Below are 13,698 nucleotides of genomic sequence, written 5' to 3' on the forward strand. Positions count from 1 at the left end.
TGCCGAAATGTCCTCACTTACCCAAAATGTCCACACTGCATAAGCTCTAACAGTCCTCACAAAGATAGACACACACATAGCACACACACACACACACACACACACACACACACACACACACACACACACACACACACACACACACACACACACACACACACACACAGTCATGGGCAGTCCTGGTTCATTTGCTGCTTTATAAAAGGGACGACTCCATTCCCCTCATCTGTCACCTGATTTTTGCCTTTGATGCAATTATAGATCTCTTGTATAGATGAGCATTACTGATAACAGAGACTACAGTATTTTAGATTATTTTACATTGTGTTATTCTGAGACGTTGTGACATGGGAATGATTTTTACTAGTTACATTACTTTAAAAAATTTTAACCACATATGACAGATGCACAGGTGCACTCTGTATATATTAGTGCGTATGGATGGAGGCTGCAGGCATCAGTGTGAGCTGTGCATAGTTGAGGGAGTAAAGTGGCATGATTTTGCCTGGGGTGCAGAGCGGCTTATTTTTGTTTTAAGTCAGAGCATCTGTGTTTCTCTCTCGCTCCAAGATAGCCCTCTATCCCACGAGCCTCTGTTCAGATACAATAAAAACGCAGATATTCATCTCACGTGTGTCTCTCAAATCTGCCTCAGACTTTTTGTCACGAAGAAAAATGGATGAGTTCTTAGACTGACAGCACAGAAGTTTGCTGCTACAGCACATATCGACTCTGTGTGTGTGTGTGTGTGTGTGTGTGTGTGTGTGTGTGTGTGTGTGTGTGTGTGTGTGTGTGTGTGTGTGTGTGTGTGTGTGTGTGTGTGTGTGGTGTGTGTGTGTGACAGTTCAAACTGATTTTTAAATTTAAGAAACTCTGCAGATTTCTTTAATTTTTTCCCCCAGACCCTCTCTCTTCCTCCTCCTGGCTCATTGTATAATGGTGGTTATAGACAGACGACTATATAACTGCAGTTTCTTGCTCAACTTAAAACCTTTAAAATGGTGATCCAGAGGTGTAGTGTCGGAACAGGGCATGCAAAGCAGGCAATTGCCGCTGTCCCCAAACTGAGAACCCCCTTATATTCTCTGGCTAGCTATGTACAGGAGACTGCAATGACGCCATGGTTGGAAACCCCCTATAATGAGGCCCCATGCCACTTTCTGCCAGAAGCTACATAACTTGAGAGGTTTGGTCCCTTTTGCCTGGGGCCCCCCAAACTCCATTGAAACAGTGACAGTGGATAAACACACAAGGGCCAAAATTATTGTAGCAAAGGCTGAGATATCCAGACTTTTATCCCCTTGTGTGGGTCAAGCCTGCGTGCCGCAACACAGCAAGGGCTCCAACTGCGCATGCCCTCCTCCAAGCAGACTCCAGGCTCTCTAGAAATAAGTCTGCTCCACATCTGTGGTGTCCACAGCTGTCTGTGTTCGTGTCAGGAAGAGAGTATAATTGAGGCTTGAGAGACTGCTGTCCTGCCCCCCACCTGCCACTCATGGCGGCTGCTGATGTTGCTGCCTCTGTTTAAACTGTAAGCGTACAACATAAAGAGCACATCACACAGGTTTAGAGCTTTGATTCTGAGTCTCTGAGAGACGTTTACCGCAAAGTGACATAAGTTCATTAAAAAATGTGAAGCTCCGAGTTTCAAAAATACAAAATCAGCAGAACAATCATTTAAGTATGCACCAACAAACTGTCAATATATTGAGGCCTCTGTTGTAGACAGTAGATATTCGGACCAAGACTCCATCTTCCCTCTGTCATACAATGTTTACAATCCAACTAGTTTCTTTTGTCAAGAGTTGAAATGTTCTCCAAACAAAACACAAACAGTGATCCTGTTTAAGGTCCAGACGACATTTTGGCAAATCTCTATTAACTGCTATTTGCATATAAATGCAAATGAATTAAAAAGCCAATAGCCGATGTATTTCGCTCAATCGGTCTTTTGCTCTCCACAATAACTGTTTACCTGTGGGCAACTAGCTCAAACGTGATCGGTCAAACTAGAAACGGAAACAAGAAGCCTTCAAGTCCAAACATCTTTTCCCTTGCCTGAAGATTCTGCACTTGTAGAGTCTGTTTATAGATATACATTGTACTCACTTGTTAAGTATTTTATTTATTTTTATCCAGCTGTACACAGACAAAGTGAGACATTGCCACAAGCACCTCTGTGGAGGCTGTGTCATCTTTGCTGAAATGTGAAATATCTTTTAAAGGACCTCTTACTGACAGCATGCTGAAGATGAAAGAATCCCCCTTTAAGATGCCATGTGGAGTTTTTGACCTACTGTGCCATGGAGCTGTTTTGTTCATGTGGGCGATGTGGTACACACACTGCCGATGGTTTCACACTATTCCGCACATCTACAAGTGGCAGTAATGTTCGGAGAAATGCAACAGTGTGTCGACAGAAGCAAAGAAGAAGAAGAGTCTCCCCTTGAAAACATAATTGTAAAGCTATGCAGGATTTAAAAGATCAGCTTTTGATAAGAAAATATATCCAAACTCAAGGATACACTTGAGCTGTGAAGTGTGTTTTGGTGAGTGACATTAAATGTTTACATTTTGAGCCTGGATATTAAATCTTGAGTAAGATTTACGAGATTATGTAAAGGATTAATGATTATTTATCATTACATGACTTAATTCTGGTTGTCAGGTCATTTGATGGTCATTAGATGACACTTGACAAGATTAATCCCCTGAAGAAGGCAGCAGAAAACAGTTAAAAGCTCTGGCAGTAGCTAAGTAATGGTGTTTAAAAGATTTACCAATATATTCTACTAAGTATTAAGTGTTTTGCACATCCATTCCTCTATTTATTTTGGGTCCAACAGACATGATTGATTGTTGACAGTATGAAAATAAAATAAAAGATGAGAAGTTCGATTCTGCTACAGCTTATTATTCTAATATGCCATGGAAAAGAACAGGAAATGTAGGTTTCTGTGTGTGCGTGCGTGCGTGCGCGTGCGTGCGGGTGTGTGCGTGGTAAAGAGAGCGGAAGTGAGCGGGTGAATGAAATGGATGCACTTGTATGGTACTTGGCAAAAATGCTGCAAGTTTCAGTCCATCAGTGAAGGTAAGTGTGTGGGTGGATGATGGCGCACATCTTTCCTTTAACACCCCTGAAAACAGGTTCTGTGTCTACAAGTGGGAGTCTCTCTCTCTCTCTGTGTGTGTGTGTGTGTGTGTGTGTGTGTGTGTGTGTGTGTGTGTGTGTGTGTGTGTGTGTGTGTGTGTGTGTGTGTGTGTGTGTGTGTGTGTGTGTGTGTGTGTGTGTGTGTGTGTGTGTGTGTGTGTGTGTGTGTGTGTGTGCTGAGTACTAGTCAAAGTGCCTACAGGCTATCTCTATGACTCTCCACAAACCTTAACTTAACTGCTTAGCACACATATTCACACGTGAACTCACACCCGATGCATAGTCTGCATACAGTACATGAACCAGACGCATGGCAGCGGACATTTCAATGCTGGCCGAGGGAGCAGGGTAAAGTGCAGTGTGTGTGTGTGGTGTAATGGAGACCATATGGTCATGCTGATTGCTCACTACAACCTCCCATCAGTCCATAAAGTTAAACTGTGGCCAAATGTTAATTCTAGGCTTAAAATGCACGTGTCAGAGTTTGAGCCATTATACAGCACTTGGAGACTCACCCTGTGCCAAACCATCTCTTGTCGTGAATCAATGATACTTTGAGTATATTCTCCACCTTTTATTTAATGTGGGTCAGATGCATAACGCCAAATACTTCTGCCCTGGAGAGCGTAATGCTGCTAAATATAAGCCTCTCAAACAGTCCACGAAAGCAAAGTGAAGGGGAAGGAGAGACTGTCAGAGTTCAAGCATGACACAATGAGAGAAAGAGGAGGAAACACAAGAGACAGGGGTACCAGAGAGGGAACAAGGGAAAAACAAACCTCAAGAAGAAGACTTGAGAAGGATGAAGCTGGAGGCGGGGAGGGAGACAGAGAGCCTGTCCGATGCCGTTCGGTTGCCACCCGCTGTTTCAAGTTTGTTTGCTGCTGTCTGTTAAACCTTGGGAAGAGCCTTCATGCATAATACAGCTCCGTATGACAAAAAGATGGGGATTGGGCCGAACCATGGAGACAGACCATATAATCCAGTCAAGTCAGAGTTTATTAAGACAGAGCTCTTGATGCACAATATACTGCACCGTGCTGTTGTTGCCATCATATCTTGAGAGACAGATGGTGGATGTGGTTAAAGCCAGTTAGTGGTTGGAGATTTTAATAGTTTGTGCAGTCAAACCTCGGAGTGAAGAGATAAAGACCGATAACAGTTAAAGACCGTTAGAGTTGAAGCAGATGCACATATGAGGCCAATGTCAGTGATTCTTTTCTAGAGGTCAAAGGTCAGAAGGACAGGAAACAGGGCTCTGTTGTTGGAACAGATTTTTCTTTAAAGGTTTATCTTTTCTCAACATATTAGTGACCAAATGTAGATGACGTTAAGAGAAGTTGGAAGAGATGCTTTACTGGAGTTTGGGAGCAGAAAGACATGTTTTTAGACATGAGCAAAGGAAAATGTCCAGAAAATAGGGTCCAGACATTTTCCGGAGTTTGCTTTTCACATTTGAAGAACTCAGCAGGAGATTGTCCTGGTCAGATGTGTTCACAACAACATGAATATGTCTGGAACAATCAGGACTGGGGTGGCGCTTGGTTAGAGCATGCAGGAGGCGGGACATGACGTATACATTCAGCAGCGGAAACCACATGTTTTTGTTTGCCCTTATGGTCAAAAGCTTTTGAATCTCATTGTCTTTCCAAGCTGACATCTTAGTCACACTCTACATGTACGGCACCCCTCTTTCATCATGAGATATTTATATTACTTCCAGTTTTGTGTCCGTTCTGTGTCAGAAACGTCATCACGCCCGTGTCTTCGCTGTGACTTTTCCAGAAATTTTCCTGCTTTTTTCTCACTCAGGGATTTTATGAGGGGACTGGCAGAAAAAGTACAGAAAAATGTCTGGGGCAACTGACTCTAACGTTTTTTTTCCCCACATTCTCTATCCGGATGTCTGAAAGCAGCTTAAAACATAAAGTTAAGGAAGCATACAGCCTTTGATGAGAAGTGAAATGATGCTTTGTGCCAGAAAGAGGCAGAAATAGCAGATTCTTCACTCACAATAGCTTCAGCAAAACAGCAACAATATGTACTCATCACTGCTGCTGTTTTTACATTTACCTACACAACTTCTTCTCACTCACATATACAGCTTGTATAGAAAATGTGGTTCTTAAAAATATATTATTATTACCACATTCAATAGCAGTTTAAAGGCCAGTGCTTGAAGCGTGCTGCTGTAATGATGTGTGCTGGTTTTGCAGTTCAATTCATTTATGGTAAAGTGACATGAAGATTGCTTTTCATTCAGGTTGATATAAAACTGAATGATGTGACACAACTAATTACATATGGACATTATTTCTGTTCCTTCAAAGAACATCCCTCCTGCTATAGTCCACATGTATAAATTCACATGTTAAGTTTACCAAAGTTGATCTCCCCTCCCTCCTCCTCTCCGCTGTGTGGTATAATTTGATTGAAATTATTATTTTATTAAATCCATGTCTAGCTTTCATAAATGTATCATTGCTTTGGATTCTGCTCTAAAGACACACACTCCTCTCAAACCACAAGCCCACCTCCCCTGCTGTGTTAAAATTCAGCCGCATCAAAAAATCCAATCTTCTTGATTAGATGTCAGTAATAAGATGGAAATGTCAATCCCACAGGAGGCCAGCGACACTTTTCCCCCCTCCACTCTCTGTCATAAAACACCTGGATATTGGTTTCCTTCTCTTACTCCCGGGGAAGGTATATGAGGTTGACGCAGGATTCGAATGGTGGGAGGGTGGTGAGACCCTGCTACAGCTCCCCTTGTATTTAGAAGGCTCCCATCACGCTCCCTGACTGCTCCATTCGTATGCTAATTTTAAGCAAATTATGTTGTTCAGAATATCAAGGATTTTCCTGTTCTCTATTCTATATTTACTTTCTATTGTTATTGTAATCAGAGTTTTCAAGTTTCACATGTCGCGTTGAAGAAACGTCTCGCACACACTCCAGCGCACAAAGACACACGCACACACATTGTATGTGTGGCTAAAGTAAGCATCTTTACCCTTCAGTCGTACAATCATCTTTTTCCATCTGACATTTTGGAGTTGATTGTAATTGTCATCAGGCTTGAATTATATCAAACACACAAGCACGGACACACACAGTTCAATGCCCATATGCAAATTGGCCAGAAGTTGGCCCACTGTTAAGCCCCGGGACAAGCCTTCATGAATAATGGAGTCACATATGACAGACAAAGTAGGATTGGGAAGAAGAAGCGAGTGAGAGAAAAGATTTGAAACACATTGAAACTTTTCCATCTTTCTGTCTTTGTCTGGAACAGTGGACTGAGTTGAGATCAGTTCACTTGTCGATTTCCATTTCAGGAAGGATGTAGGAGAGAGGACAAAGCCACCAATTTGTTTGGTAAAAGTGATTTTGGTGCTGAATTAAAAGTAAGCTGCTTTTTTAAAATCTGTCAATGCAGATAGGATTGTTGACACTGCAATTATGCACATTACTTGTACGTGTGGGAGCTTTTAATTTCCCACAATTGTCCAAGGTAACGGGAAGTTTCATTTTTGTCAAACGCTCTTTTCCCGTGACACTGCTAGCCAGTTAGCCAGTTTGCCAGCCTGCTGTTTTTTCCTTCCACTGTTTGCATTGGTCACTCATGATGAATCTTTGTCGTTTGGTGGGCGTTCTGTCACAGAAGCTCTCACTCCAGACTGCAGGACAAGAAATGGTGGCGAAGACAACAACTCCCATGATCCCATGCTGCATCACAACATCATTAAACTAGATCTTTTGTTTTAATCGAGAGGCCTTTATCGGCCTATATTGCACATTTAAAGGGAATGGCACCCCGCCTTTGTATGTTAAAGAGAGAGAGAGATGGAGAGAGGCAGACAGATCAGTGCGTCAGCAGTCGTGCTTATGAGACGGAGCCGTGGAAAAAGGGCAGGGATAATAAGGGCTAATCACAGCTTTATGCTGTCACTGCCAATCACAGTGGGATGAAGACAGCAGGTCATGTGGCCCCATGTCAATATGCCTGACCAGCTATCCGTTCCCACTGCGATAGCCTGTAAGACACTCACTATCCCATATGATGAGAACCGTAATCCTGCCATGCACTCACAGCCCAACTCTGGTAGATTAGCTGCAAGGTCTCGTCCCTCACTGATCCATCGATCCCTGTGTTTCTTCTTAAGCGGGAGCAGATCAAACGAAAAACACAATTTACAGGAAGACATGGGGTGGATAGGGAGATGGGGAATAAGCAGAAAAGGAAAGGAAGAAGGAAAGAGATAAGAAAATGAAAGGGGGAAGCTGGAAGAAGAGAAGAACAGGGTCAAACCGTGGTTAAAACCTTATATGCTAGTAAATAGAATTTGAATGAGGATGAAGGACAAAAAGGAGGCAACAAAGGAACATTCATTTTTATATCAGAAAAGAAAAATAGAGAATAGCCTGTCCTCTCCACAAAGACCTGAAAAAGCTGCCCACCTATTAACGAAGCACAGACTCAAATCAGGGTGAGACAGAGAGGAGATGGAGAGTGTGGGTGATGATGAAGCTGAAGCAGCTAAATTGTCATGGTTACCATTGCTTGTGTGTGAGAGGACTGCCTCCGAATGTGTGTGTCTTAGTGTGTGTATTTAAAGCAGAGCGCCGGGATTGCAATGTCAACAGATGTCATGTGATATTTGTACAAGCTTAATGTAGACTCAGTGTAATCCTCGTGAAGGTTTTTGTGTTTCTTTTCACAACAAAGAGCTGCTCTCAGTATTTTTAGAAGGTGCCGCGTAGGAAATCCACTGAAACCTGCATCACACATTTACACTCTTGGCCAGGTGTGATCCGCTGTACACCGGTTCATGGTGGGAATGAGTTTGTTAGATTTTAGTTTGATCATACAATATCCTCAAGGTGTTAAACACATCTTTAAAATAAATGCACAGCTGCATGAGCGTACATTTCTACAGTCCCCCTTAAGCTTAAATTGCTTTCTATATACGTTGTGACGTCAAACTGGTATTCATGCTGCATCTCTTCCTGTTCTGGTTGGCGTTAATATTATTTATAGTACATGGTCTGTTATCCTCTTCACTGTGGATGTCTGTGTTTTCCATGCTTTTTATGCCTCCACACTGCATGGTGACAGCACATCGCCAGAGGCATTATGTTTCTTAGGTTGTCTGTCCGTCCGTGAATTTCTTCAGATTTGGTATAAATGTTTAAGTCAAACATAAACTGATAAGATTCTGGTGGTCAAAGGTCATATATCACGAACACCCATTTGGAATTTCATATTACAATGACCTCAGACGATGACCTGGTTAGAATTTGGTCTTGTTTGAATTCCTTCAAACTGAATACAAACTCTATTGGACTCAAGGATGACATGATTTTGGGGGTCAAAGGTGCATGCATATGTTAAGAATGCCTCAAGAGAATCCTTTCAAATTTTGAATATTCACTTAGAAACACAGATTAACTGATTAGAATTGGGTGGTCAAATGTCAAGGTCATGGTGGCCTCACAAAACATGGTTTTAGGCTCTTGATCATGATATCTCAAGTCTATAGGGAATTTCTTCAAATTTTGACCAGTTGTCAATATGGACTCACATATTATTTGATTAGATTTGAGTGCTCAAAGGTCATGGTGAAAAAATGTATGTATACTTTCATAGCACTGATTGGCCGAGGCAACTGCAGATTTCTCAAATTCTAGTTTCCATATATACATCCCTGTTCGCGAGGTGAACTTGAATATGTTTCCACGGGTGTGATTTGGTTTCCTACTGGAAGCCACTAATGTATTTCTCTTTGAAGGAGCTGTAAAATTGAAAGTGATGGTTGACTGAGCATCCAGGATACAGTTTACACTGCCTCTCTGTCTGCACACTCAGAACTCATGATGAGATGCCTGTTGACAGCTCTATTGTCCCTTCTTGGAAAATCCGGTCCTTTCAACTGACTGTGTGTTCTCTGACACTCTCTTTTGCATTATGATCACCTTTGAACCTTTTCTTTCTATACGTTTTTCTCCTCTCCAGCTTTTGGCAAATGACTGCACGCTTGCTAATATATACAATCACACACTCGCACTCGGTTTGGAGTCACGCTCACAAAAGCAAAAGAACTGTCACCATGTCACACCAGGCAGAAACTCAAAAAGGAAGCCAATTATGACCCACTCAACCTCTGGAGTTTCTGCATCAGTCTCTCACAAACACTACTCCAGCAGACACCCTTTCATCTTGTCCATAAAGCTGTCAAGAGTTGAAAGGTTGCGCTTAAAAACTCCATAGTTCCTCCCCTAGACACGGAGAAGTCTTACTAACGGTTTCCACAGGGCACACACATGCTTTTTCACAGACTTTCTCAACAAAAGGAGCACATCTGATCTCCTGCTCTCTGAGGCAGGAGATGAAAGTTTGTGTCAGTCATTCATCTGCCTTATTCTCTTTATTTTGTCATTTTGTCTTTCTTCTTGTTCCCTGTAGCTTCAGGTACTTTATAAATGTCTGTCTGCATCTCATTCATACCCTCTCTGACTGAGCTCAGATCTCTCTGCATCCCTCTGACTCTCCTAAAAAATGTAACATCCGCCTCTAAAACACAATTAACATCTGGTGAAAAATAACTAGCGGCCGAGTCTGATCTCCACCTTGTTCCAGTGGATGTTCAGTAGAGTATAGAGACTCACCGTGACGTCACCCATTGGTTTGCGAACTGCATTTCGTCCAGTGCCGTCTTGATTGTTTTAAAACCAGAAGTAACCATAATTGGAGGACTGGAGGGGGGGCCTGACTGAGAGCTCTAGGACACTACTCGCCCACCTAAACCTGTGACCTGCACCCATATATCTGCTTTTTCGTCTTATAGACTTAAAAGTAGAGATTGAGACCGTAAATTGTTTATTGTTGTTTTAAATCAAGTGAGAATTAGGCTCCTTTCTCATAGACTTCTATATATACTGAAATCGCCCTCTGCTGGAAATTTGAATTTAAATCTTGAACCCATTGAACTGTATTTGGAAGTTAGGAAAGCATAGATATAGCACCTTTTGTTACTTGCCAAAAAAATATATTATATCATCAGGCTGTCTTAGTAAAAGATCAAGAGATTGTAGTGTTTTTCTATTATTTGCATTAATATCGATTATCAACTATACTGAGACTTGAAATACAAACTCCTGTAGAGAACCAAGGTAACTTCTAATCAAAGCCTTGTCCTATCAACACATTTGACATTTCTTTCTATCGCAGACCTTTTATTGTGAACTAAAGCAGCAGGAAGTAACCTTTGAGCCAGATCAGTATGAAAGGGGATTAGTATTGACAGCAGATACTTTTGAATGCATGGCCGGGGGAGAAATGTAGCATGTAACAACTCGGCGGGAGCCCATCACCATCGAACGTCAATGTGAACACATTAGCTTGGGAGAGGATGAAAAGAGTAATTGAGTGAGTGGACATTGCGACCGCTTTCCTCATGGGGATGTAGGCTTAATTTCAACCACAGTGGGAAGCAGGGAGCGAAAATGGCAGAGGAAAAGTAAGAAGCCAAGTCAGTGTCCGATACCATTATCTGTAGCCGCTGTGTTTTATATACAATTCTACACAAGTTGTAAAGTGATGGACAGTGATGCTGTCACACCAGAAATGAGTAATTCATTCAAATGTTAACTCTGAAATGCACGTTTCACAAGTCATCCTCAGCACCAGCAGCTTCTGTATTGATATCAAATGTGTAGATATGCACATTACAAACAATCTCTCTGTTCCCACGTGCTGCTCAGTCTCCCTGAAGATGATTCCTTTGGATTGATGTGGCCTTCAAGGACTCAGTTGGCTTATTAAATAAAAAATATATATACTTTGACAAGAGCACAGTATGGAGATCTGGTTCTGTGAATAACAGAATGTAGAAGCGATGATGTTGTCATACCACCGTCAATTTACTGTCTTCCTCTGTATGTTGCCTGAAGAAACCGTGTGATGACCTCTATGGTGATGACCTGTTTATAACGGAGGACAGCAATAAAGCCGCCCAAAAGTGAAACCAAATAATCTCGATCACCCCCTGGTGGCTGGCTGTCATAATCCCACCTTGAAGGATAAATGATGTATCTTGTATCGTCTCGTGCCATAGTGTATCGTATCATATCGTCGTGAAACGTATCGTCTTCGTATCGTAGCCTATCATCTCATCTCTTATCGTCTTAGTATTGTATAGTTCTTATCACACACAAGCTTGGTTTTAATTAGTTATCTGATGTTATGAAAACAAGGTGAAACATCGTAATAGTCAGCTGAGACTGACCCTCTATTGTCTAAGCGTGTGTATCACGGCTCCACACTATGAACACTACTGCGCAGACTCAGACTCCAGATGACATCAAAAGCACAAGATGGAGGCAACCGTGATATTTTAGCTTCAACGGGAGGAAGTTGAGATGCGTCATCCATCTTTATATACAGTCTGTGGTGTGATGTTAAAAATCAACAATAGAAATTACATCATCCATAATGTGTTTGAATTACATGCATTTCACCCTGACTGTGCACACTGCCACACTGAAGGACACGTTAGTCGACTATTTGTATGAGATTTTTATTTTTGTATTCCTGAGTTGATTTATTTTGTATTTATGATTTGCCTTGTGGGGCGGATCAAACTGTTTCGCAGGTAGCATACAGCCTGGAGGCCTGAATGTCCCCACCCCTGCATTAGGGTATGAGAAGTGCAAGGGATTAAGTCTATTTAACTGACTGACTGTTGTGTACAAATTTTCGCATAAATGCCAACACACAATTCCAAAGCCGAACAATCCAGCATAATGAACACTGCTGCTGGCATCTACTCTCACATTAATTTACATACAAACCTGATTCCCATTCGTGTATGATTCTTCAGGCTTTTGATTGTACATTTGGTGGGAGTAGAGAGTTATTTTAATCATGGGCAGTGGGTGATGTGAGTCAGCTTAGAGGATAAAATTTGTTATAATCCAGCTGTCTAACTCTGGCACCCACCGGCTCTGCCAAAGTGCCTGCAGCAAGGCACCAAACGTCCACCAGCTCTAGGTATTTACTGACCCTCCTCATGAACCTCCCTTCAGAAATCAATAGGTCATAGTCACATTTTGTGTGTGTGTGTGTGTGTGTGTGTGTGTGTGTGTGTGTGTGTGAGTGTGAGTGTGAGAGAGTGTGTGTGTGAGAGAGAGAGTGTCTGATGAGGATAATATTGAGAAAGGTCTAAGATGAGAGCAGAGTTTTCTTACATGACTTTCTTCTGAAGAAAAGGTTTACTAGCGTCCTTGCTTATCATGCACCATCACCTATGGTTGGTCATCTATGTCATGTGATTGGTTCCAGCTCCAATCGGCAGTGATGAAAATTAGACAAAACAAGAACCTTCAAATTTGGCAAGACAGCAAGATAGGAGAGCGCTTCTCAGTTTTTGTGCTTTCGTGGCATCGAGCATAACGCACCGGTGGGAAAAAACAAAGAGGCAAACTCCTCTACTGGCAATGGGAAAGGGATCAATCGCTCACGTTAAAAATCCTGCGTAAATCTGCTAATTTTGGTGTAATAGAGGTATTAGGTGTACTCTGGGATATCTTATCTCCTCTCACTGCAGCCTGCTGCCTCTCCATCTGGGATAGATAGTGTTCTGTATAGACTGTTTTTACATTTGTTTGTGTCCTTAATACTCAAGTATGTGTTACTGTGAATTACTGAAGCCTGGAGGTGGGCATTACGTTACCATCAAGCACCAATGATGTCTTCCTTCCATATAATAATACACATGACCTCAGTGCTGCGTAGCTTTCTAGCATTCAGGTCATGTCAAAGACATAAGTTATAGCATCACTTCTAGTATAAACCTCGACCTTCATCTGTCACATTGAGCACACTGAGCTTCTGTGCATTAGCATCGCCCCACGCTCCTGCCTCCGGGCCATGTATATTGTATGAGTCTGTAACCTACATCTATCCATTCTTCTGTCAGCAGGGGTCTCCTGATGTGACAGGTGTAGTATGCAGGGTGTTATGGTGTCCAGGAATGTGTTATGTTGTGTTTAGCCCATTTATTCCCCTGTCAAAAGGGATCAACGTCCTGCTGATGTGACTTTTAAACTCTTACAACCGCTTCCATGGCGGCAGCCAGAGGCCCGGGGCTGCATGCTCTTTTAACATGCGCTCAAAATGTGTTCAGTTAGACAAAAACATTGTCTTGGAATTTTTTATTTAGTTTGTTTTGTGTGTGTGGTGTTGCATTTCTTCCCCCCATCCATTTAAAGCTGGTTGGAGAGTCTTTTATTGTCTAAATATGAAAAGTAATAAAGCTGGAGTCATACAAAAAAAGAAGCCTCTTGGTTCGAATCCCGATTTTGGCCAGGGTCTGTGGAGTTTACATGTTCTCCCTGTGTCTGTGTGGGTTTCCTCCGGGTACTCCGGCTTCCTCCCACAATCTCAAGACTTGCAGACTGAGGTTGGGTTACTTGGAGTAGGTGGGAATGGTTGTTTGTCTCTGTATGTCAGCCCTGTGATACACTGGAGAACTGTCTAATGTGTA

General features: G+C 42.2%; 1 protein-coding gene across 1 annotated transcript in view; it reads left to right on the top strand.

The window, feature by feature from the left end:
* The window catches only part of LOC117761843 (phospholipid phosphatase-related protein type 5-like), a 43,235-nt gene that overhangs the window by 23,998 nt on the left and 5,539 nt on the right, over window positions 1-13,698 (top strand).

The sequence above is a fragment of the Hippoglossus hippoglossus genome, chromosome 1, assembly GCF_009819705.1.
Source record: "Hippoglossus hippoglossus isolate fHipHip1 chromosome 1, fHipHip1.pri, whole genome shotgun sequence".
Classification (NCBI taxonomy): Eukaryota; Metazoa; Chordata; class Actinopteri; order Pleuronectiformes; family Pleuronectidae; genus Hippoglossus; species Hippoglossus hippoglossus.